The sequence below is a fragment of the Jaculus jaculus genome, chromosome 15, assembly GCF_020740685.1.
Source record: "Jaculus jaculus isolate mJacJac1 chromosome 15, mJacJac1.mat.Y.cur, whole genome shotgun sequence".
NCBI lineage: Eukaryota > Metazoa > Chordata > Mammalia > Rodentia > Dipodidae > Jaculus > Jaculus jaculus.
This window is the reverse complement of record NC_059116.1, coordinates 3,937,403-3,956,819: the sequence shown is the minus strand read 5'-3', so window position 1 is coordinate 3,956,819 and position 19,417 is coordinate 3,937,403. Positions and strand designations below refer to the sequence as shown.

The 19,417-nt window shown below is 48.2% G+C and overlaps 1 non-coding gene across 1 annotated transcript; it reads right to left on the bottom strand.

Moving 5' to 3' along the window:
- Positions 1–1,171: 1,171 nt before the first annotated feature.
- LOC123455200 lies at positions 1,172–1,298 on the bottom strand. Its single transcript, XR_006633747.1, has one exon. It is a non-coding gene; the product is annotated as a small nucleolar RNA SNORA31 (small nucleolar RNA).
- Positions 1,299–19,417: the final 18,119 nt, after the last annotated feature.

Sequence of the window (19,417 nt, the reverse complement as noted above, 5' to 3'; positions counted from 1 at the left end):
GTACCAAATTAAAAAGTTAATGACACAGTATGTGTGTATGACAATTTTTCAAAAGTGACCATAGGTACAATTATTGTAAATGTGGTGCTTGTACCACTGGCCATTGTTTGATAAACAGTAGTACCAAACTTATTTCAAAATAGGGTTCAGTGAATAATATCTTTAGTCAATGGAACCCAGTCAAGTGTTTTTCTAAAAAAATATTTTATTTATTTATTTGAAAGAGGGAGAGAGAGAGAGAGAGAGAGAGACTCCAGCCACTGCAAACAAACTCTAGATGCATGCACCCCCTTGTGCATCTGGCTTACATGGGTCCTGGGGAATAGAACCAGAGTCCTTTGGCTTTATAGGCAAATACCTTAACTGCTAAGCCACCACTCTGGCCCAATCAAGTGATTTTAAGAGCATTTATGAAGATCGTTCTTAACATGGAAATATGCTGGGGAAGCCTGTTGAGTGAAAATACAAGTACTTTGGGTTACTCTATCTTATTGTACAACAATTTAATTTTATCCCCTAAAGTCTTTATGTTACTGATTTTTCTTTTTCTTTTATTTTTTCCATAAAAAGATGGAAAATATAGTCTGACTTCCCTTAGTATTATTGTATAAAACAGCAATGGGCAGATTTACGTGGAAAGTTTTATAAACTATAATATGTCTATATTGTTATTTAAAAATCACAGGGGGAACGTCCCTTGGCTCTGGAGTTTTACATGCTGAACTTTCTAGACTCACCTGCTGGGGTCTCCTGAAGTAGTTGGATCAACTCACCTTCATCGGTCCTTTGGGTCCCTGACACATACCTGGTGTGAACCATTCATAGGCTACTGGTGACTCAATACAGGTGGTGAGAAGGATGTTAAAAAGTAACCAGTAATCCAGGCAAGAGTTTGGAGCCAGGGGTAAAAAACTCAATTGGATTGCATCTCAAGAGTACTGGCTTTTCTCTACAGGGAAGTCTCAAGTGTTGGGGTTAGGAGGAAGCTAAGTAGAAGGCATTTTATTCAAGTCATGTTATCATGAGGGAGCCGAGGGGCTGTAGATGCAAGGCATAATCTTTCAGACAGCCTGTGGTAATTGTTTAGCACTATAAAATTAAATATGTGCACATGTATGTGTATATAAATATGAAATTGGGGCCAAAAATGCATTCTTTTTTTTTTCCATACTGATGTACTCCCCCATTCAATCTAGGCTGCCACACCGACAGACAGAAAGCGCAGGGATTCTTTACTTTTGCATCCTAGTGCAAACCAAAAGACCCACAAACTGTTCCCGGTCTATCAGTGGATGCAGCAAAAATGCATTCTTAAGCAGTATACAAAGTGGAGAATTTCTGAACTTTAGGTGATTAAAATAAATAAAGTCAAATGATAAAAAGGGGGAAGCTATCAGCAACACAGAACTGTTTTCTCAGTTTTCAGAAGGTGGTCCAAGATGGAATAATCCAAGATGAAAACCAGGAGGTGATTGGAAGGCGGTATTTATAGAAAAGTAAGCAAGTGAAAACATGGAGAACTTTACTCAGTTCTAGAAATGAAGATGAGGTATCGATTCTCAGCAAGTAGATAAGGGAAAATTGAGAAGCTTTGTAATATTCAGCATTGGTCACATGGCACACAATCTGCCACTGTTGAAGGTCAGAAGGGATGACAGTCCTCTCTGCCAAGAAAAATATATCAAAATCTATCAAAGTTGGAATCATACATCTCTCTTGGCCCAATAATCCCACTACTGGGAATTTACTCTCTCACATACCACACTTAACTCTGTCACAAAAATACACTCAGACATGTGCCTAAGAACAGTCATTATAGCACTGTCTGTAAGAGCAGCATACTGAAGCAGCTAAATATCTAGTGGCAGGCTGATTATTTATTAAAAAAATAGGGCCGAAGAGATGGCTTAGTGGTTAAGTGCTTGCCTGTGAAGCCTAAGGACCTCGGTTGGAGGCTTGATTCCCCAGGACCCACATTAGCCCGATGCACGAGGGGGCTCACACGTCTGGAGTTCGTTTGCAGTAGCTGGAGGTCCTGGTGTGCCCATTCTCTCTCTCTCTCTCTCTCTCTCTCTCTCTCTCTGTCTGTTGCTCTCAAATAAATAAATAAAAAGTAAACAAAAACACATTTAAAAAATAGCTAGACAATATAATACTGGAGGTATTAAAGCAGGGAAAGAAAGACCAGGAACTGGAATGAAGATGATTATTAATTCTAAGATATATCAGGATATGTTGGCTATAAGTAAAGAGAATGGCCCATGTATTTGCTTGGTGATAATAGTATACTGTTTCTTTTGCCCTGCAAGGGACATAATTGGTGCTAATTATTGTGAGGACTGGGCAATGATTGAGATGTAGAAATGGGAGGCTCTCACATTTGCTGTTCTTTAAAAATTAGTTTATTTATCAATTTATTTATCAGAGAGAGGGAGAGAGAGAGAGGGAGGCAAAGAGAGTGATAGAAAGAATATGCATGCCAGGCTCTCTAGACACTGCAAACAAACTCAGGCATGTGTGCCAACTTGTGCGTCTAGCTTTACATGGGTAGTGGGGAATCAAACCTGGGTCCTTTGGCTTTGCAGGCAAGTGCCTTAACTATTAAGCAACCTCTCCCCAGCCCAACATTTCCTGTTCTTTAATTGTTTGGAATCACAAAGCAGAGCTCCACAGTCTCTGGTCCTAACAACAAATACAGGGAGACTTTCTCTCTCATCCCAAAGTCGAGGTACATGGGAGGAGACATGAAAGGACTTGAATTTCTGCACAAGGGCAGACTGACTTGGTGTCAGAGGTCATAGCAATGCTGCCAGCCCCAACAAATGTAGATCCTCAGTTGGAGACAGAGGTCTCTGACAGCTGTCAATCTAGGGGAGTATGAAATTCATCCTGGAGGGGCCTAGACAGCCGGGAGAGCTGTGCACAGTCGTCTGGGGTGACAGGCAGATACCATGGAGACACCTGACCTAGATATCAGGTAAGATTAGCTTCCTCCAAGAAGTGATGTGGGTCCTGAGTTTTGGATGAGGCAGGGTATTGTCTAGGCGAAAGAGCAGGCTGGAGGGGCTAGACAGAAGGCCTAATGGTTAAGGCGTTTGTCTGTGAAGCCTAAGGACTCAGGTTGGATTCCTCAGGAGCCATGTAAGCCAGATGCACACAATGCTGCATGCATCTGGAGTTCATTTGCAGTGGCTAGAGGCCCTGGGGTGCCCATTCTCTCTCTCATAAATAAATAAAATCTCCAAAAGGAGTAGGCTGGAAAGGCACACGGCAGAGTGGGCAGCGAATATGAAGAACTGAGATGCAGAACTAAGGCTGAGTCCTTGGAGTTGGAGGAGATGTGGAAGGGGAGAAATGTCACGAGACCACAGGCAGACCGCAGGTATCCCACAGGCTCTTGAGAGCATGGGTTAAGGCCTCATCCTGACCCCTGGAGTGGCGGGACATTGTTGAAAGTGGGGATGGATAAAGGGAGGAGCGGGGCTTTTGGCAAGAGCACATAGTAGAAGGCCATGGTGTGACAGCTGGTGGTAATACTGAACTCAAGTTTAGGGTGTCTCTATGATCTCGCCCTACAAATAACTACACCAGCTAGCACAGCTCACATTCTGAGCTGCCTGGAAACATGGGTTTGTGGAGAAGAGTGGGGGCAAAAAGCGAAAAGAAATAACAAGGCCCCACAGGTCTGAGCCGGAGCACCGTTCATGGAGCCTCGTGCTGGGTGAGCTGGGCAGAGACCGCATTCCCAGCAGGTGCTTGGGCCTCCCTCCTCCCCTAGAACGTTAGGAACACACAGACATTCACTAGTCACATACATCCACACTCGTCCAAAAGCTTCTAAAAATTATTTATGTATTTATTTATAGAGAGCGAGGCAGATAGAGAGAATGGGCAATACGGGGGCCTCTAGCCACTGCAGATGAACTCCAGATACATGCGCCATCTTGTGCATCTGGCTTTATGTGGGGGCTGGGGAATAAAATTAGTGTTAGTCTTGGCAGGCAAACAATCTTAACCACTGGGCAATCTCTCTAGCCCTTAAAAACATTTTTTTTTTTGAGGCAAGCAAAACAGACTGGCCCTTTTTTAATGGGGGGGGGGGAATTGGCACACCAGGGTCTCAGCCACTGCAATTGAACTCCAGATGCACGTGCCCCTTTGTGTGCATGTGTGACATTGTATACTCATGTCACTGTGCGTCTGGCTTACATGGGACCTGGAGAGTCGAACATGAGTCCTTAGGCTTCGCAGGCAAGCAAGCGCCTTAACTGCTAAGCCATCTCTCCAGCCTTAAAAAAGATTTTATTGGGCTGGAGAGATGGCTTAGCGGTTAAGCGCTTGCCTGTGAAGCCTAAGGACCCCGGTTCGAGGCTCGGTTCCTCAGGTCCCACGTTAGCCAGATGCACAAGGGGGCGCACGCGTCTGGAGTTCGTTTGCAGAGGCTGGAAGCCCTGGCGCGCCCGTTCTCTCTCTCTCCCTCTATCTGTCTTTCTCTCTGTGTCTGTCGCTCTCAAATAAATAAATAAAGAAATAATTTTTAAAAAAAATAAAAAATAAAAAATAAAAAAAAATAAAAAAAAAAAGATTTTATTGATAACCTCCATTTAGACACAAAATGTACCCTGCTTATTAATCACCTCCCTCCACCCTCATTTATCTTTCCTCCCCTCATTTTCCTTCTCCTTTCCAACCGCTTCTATCTTGATGTCATCTATATCTTCCCTCATAGCATGCAGGTCTTGTGTAGATAACAACATCCACTGTGCGGCCATGACGACAATTCCAGGCCACATTCCCACTCAGTCCTCACCCCCCTTTTTCTTTTGGCTCTTACATTCTTTCCACCACCTCTTCTGTGACAGCCTCTGAGCCCCGGAGGATGTGATCGAGTTGTCTCACTTAGTACCAGACACTCCTCTGTCACTTCTCTACAGCACTCTGTGGAGTTTTGCAAGCAGTAGTGTTTAGCTCGGAGCAGCCTCTGGGGTGACGCATGGCCGCTCCGGGGAGCGGAATCAGCGTCTAAAGCTGACTACAGCGTCACTCCTTCCTGGGGGCACCGTTGTTAGTTTCCATTAACCCTCAGCGACAGGCAGGTCCATCTCTAGGCAAAATTGTTGAGCTTGGCGAACCCAAGGCCCTGGGTCCTTCTCAGAGTCTCTGCGTTCGTTAGGGCCTCGGGCTCTGCAGGCTAACACGTGGGGGAGGCTTGCTGCAGAAGGGCCGTGAAGGCCGAAAATTCTCGAGTGGGCTGGAAAGATGGTTCAGTGGGTGGAGCACTGGTTGTTCATGCCCGAGGGCCTGGGTTTGATTTCCTAGCCCCCATAACCAGCTAGGTGTGGCCACACACATCTGTAACCCCATCCTTGTGGGAAGGGGTGGGGACTGGAGAATTGCTGGAGCTGGCAAAACAACCGCTCCGGGTTCAGAGAGACTGTCTCAAGGAAGCGGATGGGTTGAGTGATGGGGAAGACACATGATGTTCTCCTGCGGCCTCTGTGTGAACGCAGACTGCCCGCGTCTGCACATACATGTTCATGCACCTCACACACTGCACACACAGGAACAAATCATCTCAGGTGCACCAAGCCTTTGGATGCATGCGGGTATGCTGAGAACAGTGAAATAGATTTCCATGTTCTACTGGATGCAATAAAACTTCTGGTTGGGGCTGGGAAGATTGCTCAGTGGTTAAAGATGCTTGCTTATAAAGCCTGCCAGCCTGGGTTCCACTCCCTACTGCCCACGTAAAACCAGATGCACAAAGGGACACATGCATCTGGAGTTTGTTTGCAATGACAAGAGGCCCAGGTGCATCCATAAACACACATTCTTTCTCTCAATTGAATGAACGAATAACTAATCAAAATAAATGAATCTTGAAAAGCTTCTGGTTATTTTCCATTCTCCTTGTCAACATACATTAAAAACACAGCCTGCCGTTCTGTGGGTGTTCTGTGGATTTGAGGGCTCATGGGGTCACTGTACTTGAGAAACACTGTCTGGGGCAAAGGCTGTGGCCTACTAAGCTACTGTTGTGTCATTTGTCAATCAATAGTTACCATGTGCCCACTGTGGTCAAGGTGTGTCCTTCTGAGCCCCAGAGACACCTATAATCAATAGTTTCCATGTGCCCACTGTGGTCAAGGTGTGTCCTTCTGAGCCCCAGAGACACCTATAAGTGAAACAGGCCTGGTCCCTGACCTGGTGGGACAGAACTTCAAGTGTAGAGGCAGTTAGTAACTGTGGGATGGATACTACGGGATAGTGCAAGTGAGGTGTTTGCAGACCTGAGCAGGCTTCCTGGAGGAAGGAGGCGCCTGAGGCAGGACAGGAAAGGGATGTCCATCACACTAGCCATCATTCATATAATGTTACAGGCATCTTTAATTATAATTCTTATTATTTTTTTACTAAAATATTTTCTTTATTTATTTGAGAGGGAGAGAGATAAAAAGGCAGATAGAAAGAGAGAGAATGGGCATGTCAGGGCGTCTAGCCACTGCAGATGAACTCCAGACCCATGTGTCACCTTGTACATCTGGCATTACATGGGTACTGGGGAGTCAAACTTGAGTCCTTAGGCTTTGCAGGCAAGCACCTAAACTGCTGAGCATTTCTCCAGCTCTTATTATAATTTTTTGTTAGCGTACAAAGTAATGGGTTTCATTGTGGCATTTTCATTCTTAGATATCATTATACATTGCTCTTATTTCCCCTCACTCCCCTTATTAGTTCCTCCCCCACACAGTCTTGCCTGCTCTCATGATTCAGTCCAATGCCCTTTTTTTTTTTAAATTTTTTTATTTATTTTATTTGAGAGCGAGAGACACAGAGAGAAAGACAGATAGAGGGAGAGAAAGAGAATGGGCATGCCAGGGCTTCCAGCCTCTGCAAACGAACTCCAGACGCGTGCGCCCCCTTGTGCATCTGGCTAATGTGGGACCTGGGTAACCGAGCCTTGAACCGGGGTCCTTAGGCTTCACAGGCAAGCGCTTAACCGCTAAGCCATCTCTCCAGCCCCCAATGCCCTCTTTGGATACCCCTCCCTATAGACTTCTTTCTTTCCTCTCATAGTCCTTTAAAGGATGATTTTTTTGGGGGGGGGTGGGTGTTGAGGTAGGGTTTTGCTCTAGCCCAGGCTGACCTGGAATTTACTATGTAGTCTCAGGGTGGCCTTGAACTCAGAGCAAAACAGACTCTTCCTTCCTTAATCTGCTTCTTACCAGGTATTTGGTCATAGCAATGAGAAAAGTAACTAATACTGACAATTATCACTCAAGAAGTTGAATTCTCTCCCACAAAATATAATTCTAGAACAATAGGAGTCAATATACAAGTGAAAAGAATCATTTTGAGCTGGCTGGCTGCTAAGGGTCAGCAGCTATGGGTCTATCACTTCCCAGAGTCTGGCAGAGTGGCTCATGGCATGGGCAGCCTAGGAGCTTGGCCATGTGAGAGGCATTACTGGCTAGCAAGAGAGAAACGGGGAAATGGCAAAAGACCAGATGGTTGATACCAAATAGTCGCTTCTCTCCTTTAGCAGATGGTTGGTCACAGCTGGAAACAGTGCAGAAGAGGGAGTAGAAAGAATGAAAGAGCAAGGGACGGGGGGGAGGGCTGGCAACACCGTCTTCCTGGGCCATGACGTGGTGGCTGCACTTGTGTCCTCACAGGGTCTACCGTTCCCCTCCCCCATGCTCATACAAGCAACTTGAATTAACTCAGTGGACACACACACACACACACACACACACACACACACACTCACACACTCAAGCAGAAATGGGACTCATTGAAAATAAAAAGTGGCTCTGTGGGACGAGGAAGAGGACAAAAGCAGGTAGCAAGGGGTGAAGCAGACCCAAACACATGACATACATGTATAAAACTGTCAATTGATTAAAATTGAGATCAAACGACAAAGCCTTCTTTCTACTTTGCTGTTGGTGACTGCCAGGTTGGGGGCCTGTGTGCCAGGCACGGTGCGGCAGCAAGCAGGGGATGCCTGGTCCGCAGGGCAGTGGCCAGGTTTGATCTGCCTGGGAAACGCAAACAGCCCTCCTGCCCCCCTCAGCCCGAGCTCTGCAGACTCATCAACAGTGTTGGGGTAACAGCCGACCCTTAAAGCGAGGTTCAAAGTAATAAGAGTGTTTCAACAGCTCATTTTAAGGCAGAGGTCAATGTCCCTGAAGTCCGTCCAACCTGGGGAGGAAGTACCCCAACCTTCCAGGGACGCTGGCTCGGGGTGCCGGGGCTCTGTGCAGAGTCCTCCCGCCTGCCTGCCTTTTCTCACTGATAGCATCAAAGCACTGGTTGACATGGCCACCACTCTGCCATTGGCACCTTTCTGGTTCCATTTCTCTAGCGAGTGTCCTCTCCTGTCCTCGACCTCTTAGCTCCATGACGTGTTGCTCTGTGGGTGAGGTTGGACGGCTGCCCATTTCCAGCCATGATGGAAAGGGAGGATTCATCACAGCCATGAAGATGCATCGGGGCTTGGCAGTTGCCAACAGCTATTTATGTCATTTGCCGGGGAAACTGGCTGTATCTGCTTGTCCCTCTGGGCAGGCTAGCAGCATGACGCAGGTATGACACTTCACACTGCTGCCTAAGCCCTAAAGAAGTATGGTGAACCTTGGCCAGGAAACTGCCTGGCAGGGAACACATGTAGCAGCTAGCCTTGGAACTCAGAAAACTATGATGATTCTGTCTTTATTTTCATCACAAGACCAAAAGGTACAGGGGAAAGGTTACTGATGGATGCCCCAGTGAATGTGACCATTTGTAGGGGATAGTGAAGGGAGGGAGCTGGTACGGATGGAACCTCCTTTCACAGATTTCCCCACATGGCGCAACCAGAACCCTGCTGGGGGAGAGAGAACTAAGCACAGCTGGTCCCAGAGGTGACCACCGAGAGATTATTGGCACAGGTAGACCAGCAAACCTGACCAATTAATCATCTTTGGGCACATGGGATTTGACCACACATTAGGATTTCGCTTCTTTTGTATGAGAGGTAGGGATACCTTGGTACCAACCCCACTGTGATTGTGGGTCGTTGTTTTTTGATGATGGTGCTGCCCTGGCAGTATTAAGAGGCAGGGGGTGTGGGGTGTTCTCAGCATTTCCTGTGTTGCAATTTAGCTCGCCAAGCCACTCCCAGTGCCTGTTCACTTCTCCTTGGTCTCCAGATTCCTACAGGATCAAGGTGGCTTAGCCACCCTTACACGGGACCATCTTTCTTCTATTTTCAAAATGTATTCCTTTTGCAGAGTTTTGGCAAGAGCATGAGAACCAGGCACCTATTGCATGCAACTTAGTCATTTCTATTTAAATGATAAATGTGCACACAGTTCTATTTCTAGGAATTAATCCTACACATGTGAAAAAGTTGCTTATATAATGGCATCATTTCTTTCCTTACTGTGGAGAAATACCAAGCAAGTAGCAACTTAAGGGAGAAAAGGCTGCTCTTGGCTTACAGTTCGAGGGCGTAGGGCGCACCACGCAGGGAAGGCGTGGGGGCAGGAGCGGGAAGCAGCAGACCATGTCGCATCCACAGTCAGGAAGCAGAGTGAAGCATGCTGGGGCTCAGCTCATTTCCCCCATTTTTATGCAGCGCAAGGCCCCCAGCCCCGCGGAATGGTGCTACCTACATTTAATGGTGTGTGTTCTCACCTCATTTATTCTAAATCTAGAAATTCTCTCTCACAGGCAGCCTGGATGATTCTAGAGCTTGTCTAGTTCACAATATTAAGTAACACAGTAACAAAACACTGGAAATCAACCAAATGTTTACTTAAAAATCCCTGCCTAACAGCATAAGTTATATATATATATATTGTTTATTTATTTATTCGAGAGAGAGAGGCAGAGAGGGAAAGAGAGGGAATGGACACATTGGACACATCAGGACATCCAGTCACTGCAAACAAACTCCAGATGCATGCACCACCTTGTGCATCTGGCTTATGTAGGTACTGGGGAATTGAACTTGGGTCCTTTGGCTTTGCAGGCAAGATCCTTAATCACTAAGCCATCTCTCCAGCCTAAGGTGATACTTATAGAGTAATATTTATTTATTTGAGAGAGAGAGAAGCAGGCAGAGAAGCAAACTTCACAAGTCAGTTGGTGTGCACAGCCTAAACACCAAGGGAAGGGGCTGGCCTCAGAGGGCGACAGGCTGCCCAGGACCCACTGCTGTCCTCAGGGCAGACTGGCATGAGCCACCTACCAGGCACTTCTGAGTCTGCTGTTCAAACATCTTTTTTCCCCTCCCTCTCTCCCCTTCTCCCTGCCTTGTTTCTTTCGTTTTATGAGACAAGCTCTCATGTATCCCAAACCGGCCTTGAACTCACTGTGTAGCTCAGGCTGACCTTGAATTTCTCATCCGCCCGCCTCCTCCTGCTAAGGGCTGGGATTAGAGGACTGAACCACCGTGCCAGGTTTCTGTGGTGTGGGATTCGTGCGTGCTGGGCTGGCGCTCCTCCAGCTGAGCTGCTCCGTCAGCCCTCACGGCCGACTCTTCCTGCCACCGCCGCCCGCTGCCTGGGCGGCTTGACCCGGTTCTGAGGCCTCCTGGCCCACCCAAGCACCCCCCACACTGGCGCTCATGACCAAGCCAGTGGCAGAGGTAGAAGGTTCCCAGCAACTTTTCCAAACCCCAGTTTCTAGCCATGTGTGACAACAATGACTATTTGATAGCTGCAAATGTCATGCTTAAATATTTTTAGTCTTCCCTATTGGTGTGTCATCTGGAATGACAGATTGCATTTTAGACGAAGCAGGGACCTGATCAGAAAGAACAGCATCATTTTTCTAATTCGTTCCATGACCCTGAAGAAGCCTGACCCCTAGTGCTTTTTATTTTGTTGTTGTTTACTTTTTATTTAATTAAAAATATTTTATTATTTGTGAGTAGACACACACACACACAGAGTGAGTATGGGTGCACCAGGGCCTCCAGCCACTGGAAATAAACTCCAGATGAGCGCACCACTTTTTGCACCTGGCTTACGTGGGTACTGAGGAATCGAACCCAGGTTGTTACACTTTGTAGGCCAACACCTTAACTGCTGAGCCATCCCCCCAGCCCTTTATTTAATTTTATTAATTGCGAACTTGCCTGTATATCTCGTATTGGTCATATTCCTATCAGTCTATACTCTTGCTTCCCTTCTCCCCATTTCCCTCTTCCAGTGAGGACTTTCCTTAGTAGGGTTATCAGTAATCACCATGGGGCCATAAATGCACCAGTGTCTGGTGTGGGTGGGGGGACAGTGCCTGAGTACCCCTTCCCGTCCTGTGGCTCTTATGTTCTTGCCACCCCCTCTTCCGCAATGTTCCCTGACCTGGCCCTGGTTTTGCAGAAAGCTACACTGGACTTACTTTTGCACAGCACATCCAGTTTCAAAATCATTTCATACTTATTTATTTATTTATGAGAGAGGGAGGGTGGGAGGGGGAGTGAGAGAATGGATGTGCTAGGGCCTCCAGCCATTGCAAATGAACTCCAGACGCATGCAACGCCTTGTGCATCTGGCTTATGTGTGTCCACATCCTATCAGCAGAACTGCTTCTGGGTCATCTTAAGGGAAAAACACTGCCCAGTAAAGTAGCCCTGCCCTACCAGTTCCTATCTATGCCTGCCCTAAGTTCTAGAACACTCCCAACCACTGGTTCTTTTTGCCTACCGTGAACTCATTCTTTTTATTCCAATGGTTTGGGCTTTTCCTGGGAGCCCGCAAGGCCTCCTTTCTGCCAGGGGAAGTCATGTAACAAACTCAAGGCGCTCAGACACCTCTGGTCCTTTCCCTCTGCATGTAGGAGGTTTTGAGGGATTGAGGCAGGAGGGAAAGGAGACTTTGTGGAGTCTCTTGTAGGAGACTCTCAAAAGAAAAGACAGCTCTTCCCCTCTCTCTCTCTGTTAAGCACAGGTTGATTCACTGGAGACTCCAGAATGAATGGCTGTGTGGGCCAATTAGAAGAGAAACTGAAAAGTTTGGAAGACAAATGACAAGAAACCAAGGAGGGTCTGGTGGGGACAATCCCATGACCCTAGCATGGGAGCTTTGGAGATTGGGCTCAGATTTGTGTCCTGAGCTACCTGAGTCAGGTGGGCAAGAAGTCCCTTCCCCCTCCCCACTCTGGCTCTTAGTTTCCTCATTAGTAAAGAGCAAATCCTAGTGCTTTCTCTGTTTTTAAAATTCTCCTAGTAGATGGTTGTCATGCCTGCCACTGGTCGCCCCCCGCCCCCCAGGCATAATTCCAGTACTCTGTAAACTGGTTTATGCTAAGAGCAGTTGTCTTTGAAGAGCTCAGAATAGGTTGCTTGATGACACTGTGTGCACATGGGTGACACATCCAGTGTGCGGGGAGAAGGAGGAATGTTCCAGAATGTTCTCCCAGGAGCTTTGCAGGAAGGGAGAGAGAGAATACATGTTAAACTGGAGCATTCTCTTTTTGAAGTGAGTTGTAAGGGGGCTGATAGCAAATGGAAATTTATGATAGCTGAGAATCCAAAAAGTCAAAATTGACTTTTCCCTTGATCCAACTCTAGCCAGCATTGCCCAATTCTCTCCAAATACTGCAGAACCGCTATTTCAGTGGAGATAAAGACAAGCTCTCTGTTGACTTTTATTTCCAAACCCTACCTTTTGGAATTGACACAGAAAGAGGGGCAGAGCTCTGGCTAGGCCTGACCCTCTGGTCAGCAGACTCAAAACCTCCCCCTGTGCTCTCTGGCCTGTCTCCTCAAACAGAAGCCACCGCAATAGATATCGATAGCACAGATAAAACGCACAGCAATGTGGGCTTTGAACCCCCAGGGATTAGCATTCTCTGTCCTTTCTACTTCCAGAGGTGACAGAGCAGGATTTTGCTCCTTCCCTTCCGTAGAGAGCTGCTCTATAGAGGCTCCTGGTACCCCAGGGGTGGGAGCACAGTGTATAACCTGCAATTTCAGGGCTCAGCAGGCAGCCCAGGAAACAAGGCCCAGGTTTGCAGTGGCCCCATGGGGGAGGCCCTAGCTTGGCTTGGGTCCTGAATGAAGGCAAAGGCAGCGTTTGGGTTATAAGCCCTAGCTCTGAACTCAGACCCTCTGTCTAGCTCATCCAAGCCCTGTGACCCGGGATGAGGTTCTGAAAGGTTCTCTCTGTTTTATGGGAATGGGAAATGGGAATAATGAGGTTCTTCCCTATTAAGGGCTGTTAGCAGGAGTATCTGTCCATGTATTTTTTTCTTTTAATTTTTTGGTTTTTCGAGGTAGGGTCTCACACCAGTCCAGGCTGACCTGGAACTCGCTATATAGTCTCAGGGTAGCTTCAAACTCTTAGCGAGCCTTCTACCTCTGCCTTCCGAGTGCTGGGATTAAAGGCATGCACCACCACGCCTGCTCTGTCCATGTATTTTTGATATTATTTTTATTTATTTGAGCGAGAGGGAGAGAAAGAGAGAGAGAATGAGAGGGAGAGAACAAGAGAGAGAGAATGAGAGAGAGAGAATGAGAGAGAGAGAGAGAGAGAGAGAGAGAATGGGCATGCCAGGGCCTTCAGCTATTGCAAATGAACTCCAGATGTGTGCACCTCCTTGTGCACATGTGTGACATTATGTGCTTGCATCGTTGTGCGTCTGGCTTATGTGGGACCTGGAGATTGGAACATGAGTTCTTAAGCTGGCTGCTCAGTCCTCATCTTACTGACCCGGAACGTGAAGCCTGGTTTCCCTTTTATCGGTGATGACTGCCCCTCTGTCCCCCACAGGCCTAGACTCCACTTTTTTCTGCTTTTCCTCTCACCACTCTGGCTAACTCTCCTCTTCTGCTGTCTTTGTCTCTTCGTCTAACTTTTAGATCCCTCCTGTTAGCAGAGGGTGTGTGTGTGTGTGTGTGTGTGTGTGTGACGTAGTGCGGTATGGCACTCAGCGCTCCCCTGCGGCGTGGAGCGCTTGTCTCTGGTGGCCGGAACAGAACATTAGCTTTCCTGTTCCATCATCTTCCAGCCAGTCTTGTGTTAAGCTTGAGTCTCTTTACTGACCCTGGAGCTTGTGTGGAGGCAAACAAATGATAGACATGTAGGGACGATAATGATCATGTTATGGAAAAACAACAAAGCAGAGAGAGGCTTGGGTGGTATGATCCAAGGGGTGTGATTTTCACTGAGAGACTTGCCTCAGGATAAGGACCACAGAGCAGGGAGAAAGCCAGCCATGGGGACATGGGGGAGGGAGCATCTGAGGCATAGAAGCACCTGGTGAAACCAAGACCCCAGACAGGAGCAGAAGAGATCAGCATGTCATCTCACATGTCACTGGAAGAGGTCAAAGGGAGCCAGGAGTTCCACGGCAGAGAGGGATAGGTAACCTAAGAGCCTCCGCTGGGATCTACATTTCTAGTAGAAAGGGTCCCTGTGCCCCTTTGCTTCACTGGCTGCGCTCCTGGTGTCTACAGGAATGTGGTAGACTATCAGCTTGTGTTTGATGAGGGATGAGGGAAGGTGTGCGTGGTGAATGTCACCTTTCCACTCTTCTCCTTTGGGAAACACAGCCAGGGTAGGTGACTAGAGGCCACTAAGGGCATGTCTCCTAGCAACAGGCACAGTCAAGGAATGGTGGTTTGAATGCGAGTTCATCCTTTGGGGCGGGCACATTGTGAGTCTGAACAACTTGAGGGATGTCCCATGATGGTGTCTACTTGGCTCTTAGAGGTCTGGAGAGAGGTTAGGGTTAGACATTGATTCTGTGACTGTCCACAGGTAGAGACTTAAGTCATAAGGGGAAGAAGGGAAGAAGAAAGGAGCAAGAAGAGGGAGAGAAGGAAGGAAGAAGGGAAGGAAGGGAAAGGAGAAAGCAAACCCATTAAGAGCAATTTTTGAGCTCACATGTACATCGAGAGTGAACGCTTGAGCAGGAACAGGAAGGTTCTGGAAACCTGAGACTGAGTCTCAAGAGGAAGAAATGGCTGCTGACATTGGGTGCAGGTCAGTGCTGAGGCGGCCCAGGACTGGGAACTGGCCGTTGAGTTGGATCCCCTGGAGACCTGCGCTCCTGTGGTCCTCACATCTCCAGGGACCCAAGCCGCAGGCAGAGGAGCATCAGGGAGATACGGCCACACTCCTGGCCGGCTGGCAGCAGAGCTTGGCGGCAAACAGGCTGGTGGAGGGTGAGATGGCTGAGGGATAGAGGTCAAGTGGCCGCAGAGCAGCAGGACACTGCGGTGTCGGCTTAAGGGAGTTCTAGAAGGGAATGTCAGGGCTGGTGGCTTCCATGTTTAACTGTGGAAAAGGATGTCTCGCCCAAGGTCATGGAGCCTGGGGGTTTCTGGACCCCCACTGGGGTGTGATCATTGCTCTCTTCCCGTCGCCAGCAGCAGGTATTTCCCAACATGGTGGCTCTCTGCCTCCAAAGCTAATGTTTGTCACCCATTGATCCAATATCTGCCTGTTACTTTTTAACGTTAGCCCGGGGTTCAAAGGCCTGGCTGATGTTTAAACACTCAACACGTGGGGATGGCATGTACCCCCCTCCAACCCCACTAAGCTCTCTGAGGAACGAGCAGACATCGAGCAGGCAAGATGAACTGGAGGTGGAGAGACTCCAGAGGCTTGAGAATTGAGGAGAGCGCTAATCAGCTCCCGCCAGTCAAATCCAGGCTTTCCGTGCTATTGCATATAAGTGAACAGAGGGGCCGGGAGTGCAGCTCACTTGGCAAAGTATTTGCTTAGCATGCAGGAGGCCCTGGGTCTGATCCCCAGTGCTGAAGAAAGTACACTTCGGTTGCATGTGACTCAGCTCATAGCTAACATTGTTTACCAAACAGAAACCCTTCTACAGATAACACCCCAGATCCCCACTAAGAGTTCCTGAGTGGGGAAATTCAAGTTTGAAGTCTCAGATCCCCTTGTCTTGGACAAAGGGATGTTTGTGCTGTCCCTGGGTTGGAGCTGGAGGACACGAGGCCTGGCTTCACGGCGGAGGCAGTGGGAGGGCTCGGTTCTGGGGTGCTTTCTTCTCATTTTGTGGACATCCTATGCTCACAACGGATCTAGTGGGCTGCAGTGGGCCCCTGCCCTCAAAACCCTTCTCTACTCAATTTTCTGGTAACTGCATGTTTTTAAACATGCCATTTGCGGAGAGAGAGGGATATGGGGAGGGGATGAACTCTAGATGCACGTACTACTTTGCGCATCTGGCTTTGTGGGGTACTGGGGAATAGAACCAGAATCATTAGAATTGGCAGGCAAGCACCTTAACCCCCTAAATACATAATTTTGATTTTTACTCCTTTTGACTGAACTCAAACATCACCTTTATTATTCGTCGACATGACTTCTGTGTCTGGTCAATTGGTCATTTATGTCTTAGTATAACCGAGCTGGCTCTCTTCTCAGATAGGCTCGGTGGAGGGTGGCGGCAGCGTCGTAGTTACAGGTTGAATGGTACCTCCAACTCAGACACCCTGGGTTTAGACCACCACGCTGCAAGCCTTTGACCCTTCCCTCTGCTTTCTTGCATGTCAATGGGTGCTAATGATACCTGCCTCTCTGGGCTGACGTGGAGATTCACGAACAGCACTAGCCAAACCCTAAGAGTAAGCTGAAGACCACGCCAGCTTGGCATCACTCCCTGGAAAAGTCTGTGTGAAGGGATTCCTCCTGGCAGTTTGACTTCTTGGTCGTTTTCCTCTATCAGGCATGAGGTATTTCTGTGAAGCAGCTGGACATGGCCACAGGCTAGCTTCCTGCGGGGGGGGGGGTCGTCAGAAAGTTTGCCCTGGAGGCTGGTTGGCCCTCCTTACAAGCACAGTCGTCATCAGGCTTTCTCCTTCCTCCTGAGCCCAAGGATTGCAGGGTACCCATCCCAGAAGACTGCGGGGCCATGGAGGGAGGGCACTCAAGTTCTCCAGCGACTATGTGGCACGTGGGATTTACCCACAAAGGACCATGGGAAATGTGCTCTGATAAGCGGCTGCTTACTACACTGTTACCTTGCCCCAGGACTCTTCCCTTCTTCCCTGCAGAGGAAGAAGCCAGCAAAACCACCCGGTCACCCCCCACTGCAAGATGAGCCTGGATTTCACCCTGGAAGGTCAAGCTCACGGCTGTATGACGTGACCAAGGCGCCAACGCAGTACATAGTGACTGTCTTCATCTTGCACCCCACGTGAAATGCGAGCACTGTTTGACTATAAAATTGACATTTCTTTCACTCGCAATGCTTTGTGGCTTCCAGTTAATTGAACTAATAAGCTTTGCTATCTTAAGGAAGCACAGCTCCCAGCGAGAACGGTCCTCTGGGCCTGCGCCGTCAGTCACATATGGAGTGGTAAGGTGCGGGACGAGACCTCAGTGCTCCAGAGAGGCCACTGGATGACAAGGCCAGGCCAAAGCCCTTATGGTGAATACTCTCCCATCATGCTATCCCAGCCAGACATGCTACGGGAATGTGGCAGTCTAGAGTTTTCTACTGTGGGCTTGGTTTGCCATTTGGTCTGCACATAGCAAGTTCAAATGTTTAACTTACTGATTCTGACAACTGTGTTGGAAATGACCAAGGAGAGGGTGTTGCTTAGTAAGCGTCCAGATTTGCCTGAGAAGCCTGGCTGGAGTGCTGGCAGGGGAGCCTCCTGCCCGGTTGGTCATACGAGGCCCGCTCCTTCCATGCCACACATGGGCACTTGAAAGAACTCAGTCCGCTCACGGTGGTTTGCTTACTCCCAGCACCCACTACCCTGGGTCTCTTCTCCCATTCTTCCAGATCCTGTGCCACCATGTCCCATGATTCCAGCATGGCTGGGACCTGGCACCCTGTGGTGGCGGCAAACTTGGGTTGTCTCCAGGGCACTTTTCCTGACTTGGAGCCCATTGGGATGGTAGCAGGGGCCAGCTTGGAATTGGGGGTGGTGGTGAGGAAAGGTTGTTTATCAGTGGCACAGGCTGGGGTAGGGACTGGCAGGATGCAAGTCTGCTTGTAGCACTTAAAACTTTTTCTCAAGTCTGGCCTGAGGCTAGTTGGACAAAACCTCTAGTTTACAACCAGCCTCCTGAAGCTGCCCGTGAATCCATTCCGGATATTCACTGAGGCCTGACTTCTTTCCTCACGAATTCAAGCTCCCATCAATATGGGCAGTCACGTTCCATCTCTGGAGCCCCCATTTCTGCAAACCTGCTGTTCTGAGACACGTTCTCCAATAAGGGAGCAGTGAAGGGATCAGGAGATGGTGTTCCTGTAATCACCCTTCCTCACAGCCAACCCTGGGGGAGCGCATCCTAGAATTAGGGGCCACATGTGTCCACTGCTGACATCAGGGGTTTAAAAAATGTTGCAAATGCCTGCATCATTCTTGGTCCAAATAGCAGGTTGGGAGTTTATCCACTCTACCAACAGCAACAATTGTCACTGACTCAACCCACCCGCGTCTCTTTGTAAGCAAGCACGTGCAAGAGTTCAGTGTGTCTCCCCGCCTGCACTGCTTGGGTGTCTTGGAAATTCTGGGTGAGGTGTCAGGAGCTTGGCAAGCATGTCTAATGCTGCAGTGGGGTCCTGCTTGATGCTACCAGCTGGCAGTACCCGGAGGGATGGACCTAAGGACATGGAGAGGAGATACAGTTCTAAGTGAAAAGGGAGTCTCAGGCTGGTCAGATGGCTCAGGGGTTAAGGTGCTTGTCTGCAAAGCCTAAGGACCTGGGTTTGATTCCCCAGTACCCAGGTAAAGGCGGATGCAGGGGGTACATGTGTCTGGAGTTCATTTGCCAGGGGCTAGAGATCCTGGCATGCCCATCGCTGTCTGCCTCTTTTTCTCTCATAAATAATTGAAATATTTTCAGAAAAATAAAAATCATTCTTCCATGACCCCTCCACCCCCAGGGAAATGCAAGAGACTGAGTTTTAGCAGGGAACAGACACAGGATGTGGGTAGCAAGAACCACCGTGGTCTGGCCATTGTGTGTCTCTCACGTCCAGGGCCCACTGAATAAAAAGAGGTGAAACCTGCCTTTTTAGGAAAGAACAAAGGATTTCAGGGTGTGGTTTAAAATCGGTAATTCGGGCTAGAGAGTTGGCTTAGTGGTTAAGCGCTTGCCTGTGAAGCCTAAGGACCCCAGTTCGAGGCTCAATTCTCTAGGACCCACGTTAGCCAGATGCACAAGGGGGCGCACGTGTCTGGAGTTCGTTTGCAGTAGCTGGAAGCCCTGGCATGCCCATTCTCTCTCTATATATATCTGCCTCTTTCTCTGTCACTCTCAAATAAATAAATAGAAATGAACAAAAAAAAATTAAAAAAAAAATAAAATAAAATCAGTAATTCTCAAGTTAAATAGAGGCGGATGGATGAGGGCCAATGTGCATCCTTTACTACGTCTAAGCTGTGTGTTTGGGGCAGACTTTATCCCTAAAGTGGAATTTTAGCAGATATTAAGTG